Below are 2,272 nucleotides of genomic sequence, written 5' to 3'. Positions count from 1 at the left end.
GCATACTGTAAAATAAAAATATAATTTGCAGTTCAGATCAATTATTTTTATTTTTATTCTTGTTCTTTTATTGTTCATTTTTTTTCTTTTTCTTTTTTCCCCTAAATCCATTTAAATCTTCATTTAATTTCTTTAAATAAATACAATTACCATAGAGTTCTGGTCTTTATTTATATTTTCCTCAAAACAATCTGTCCCCTCAATGTTCTAAACATGATTATGGCCTTGTTTTGTATGAAAAAAAAAAAGGTTATTTTGTTGGGAATGAGCATGATATTCTATGGTCCACTAGGCTATCCATGAAAGCATGATTGGTCTTTATTCAGTGTACATATATCAGCAACACTGCAATAAAGTTGCATAGTTAATATAGCAATATCTAAATGCCCACCCAGGATATGGCTGTCAAGAACTGGGCCTGGCTCATATTCGTGTTGTTCTTGTGCTATTGCTTTATTATATTGTATGTACCGATCTCATACTCTATAAGTTTTTTTGTTGTTGTTGGGTTTTTTATTTTCTTTATTTTTGGCAATCAGATATTGAATTTTGTGGACATTTTAACAAGACAAGAACGAGGCCTTCAAAAAAAGGTTCTTGAGACCATGGCTGGCCTCTTGTACAACAACAATAGTAAATATTACAATGAAAATGTGTAATGCTGCAGATGATTTATAAAATAAAGGCATGTTACTTTAATTGACCACTGCATTAGGAAAAAAAGACTTAAGCAATTCTAAATGATTCTGTATTTCTTTATGTGCATGTTGATTGGCTACATCACTTGATTATCAAAAGCAATTTTATTCTGTTTTATCAATTATATCAGAATTTTCGGTAACACTTTATTTTAAGGACCTATTCTCGCTATTAACTAGTTGCTTATTAGCATGCATATTAGCGTATTGGCTGTTTGTTAGTACTTATAAAGCACATATTAATGCCTTATTCTGCATGACTTTATTAATCCGACCCCATACCTAAACTTAACAACTAACTTATTAACTATTAAATTAGGAGTTTATTGAGGGAAAAGTCATAGTTAAAAGTGAATTAGTGAGGGAGACCCAATAATTAGAATTTACCCCCAAGAATTTGAAATTATTGTACTGTGCTCTGCTGCACTCCATTATGCAGCGCTCTGTTTGTTGTTAGGATGACAAAAAGGTTTAAAAGTTAAATTTTTAGGCCGGTCTGCCTCAGTAGTCTAACAATACTAGTCAATGTCAAAATGATTGAGATGCCCAATCAAATCAAAGTAGGCGGGAGTTTACGGTTCACAGAAGCTTGAGTTTTCATTCCTCAGTTTATATGGAAGTGCTGCAACTCTATTTTTCAATGGCTCTAGATAGAACGAGCAAAACATTTAATATTTAACAGCTGTTTTACATTAAAAATGTTAATATCCAGTGATGCAAACGTCTCAGTTTACTTATGTAACCATGGTTCCCTGAGTAGGGAACGAGACACTGCGTCCTCTAGGGGTCGCTATGGGGAACGCCTCGTCATGACCCATGTCTGAAGCACACATTGAAAAACACCAACTCGTTGGCCGGCGACAGCCATGATGTCACTACCGGTGCGACTATAGTATAAATAGGCACCGGGAGAACACGTCATTCACTTCTTCGTCTGAAGCTTGCGTCCGCAGCATGGCAAGAAACCTAGAGGACGCAGTGTCTCGTTCCCTACTACTTATGTAGTAGTTACTTACTACATAAGTAACCTGAGACGTTCCCTTTCATGGGAACTTCGAACTGCGTCCTCTAGGGGTCGCTATGGGGAACGGTATACCTACGCCACCATGCTGAGGGGAGTGCATGCCAGAACCATGGCGAGCACTAAGTACCAACTCTACCATATCACTATGGGAGTCGCCCCTGGGACGTTAGACGGCTGTCAGTGACGTTATTCCCTACGGCCAAAGGCCTAGGCTACATACCCCAAAATACTTACCTGTTAGGGCCAGACTCCTGGGCCCGGGGTAGAGCTCAAGGCTTGGAATCAGGAATAGATTCCTTTAAGGGAATACGACCAAGAGCCTAGAATCATACTAGTCTTGGCCTGTCACACAGGGCCTACCGCACATTTCCTTAGTTCGCTTCCACGGCAAGTCAAGCCTCGCCGTGACGCGATCCATAACCTCTAAAAGCTCATCATACGCAGGGCAGGAGGATTGAGAAGGCTCAGCCTCAGCTTCTTCGCTCTCTTCATCCATTTCCTGCTCTTCCTGGGCTGGACCCAGCAGAGCACTGGCCCCTGGATCAGATGA

The sequence above is a fragment of the Sinocyclocheilus anshuiensis genome, unplaced genomic scaffold (genome assembly GCF_001515605.1).
Source record: "Sinocyclocheilus anshuiensis isolate Anshui unplaced genomic scaffold, SAMN03320099.WGS_v1.1 scaffold306, whole genome shotgun sequence".
NCBI lineage: Eukaryota > Metazoa > Chordata > Actinopteri > Cypriniformes > Cyprinidae > Sinocyclocheilus > Sinocyclocheilus anshuiensis.
This window is presented reverse-complemented; position numbering follows the sequence as displayed.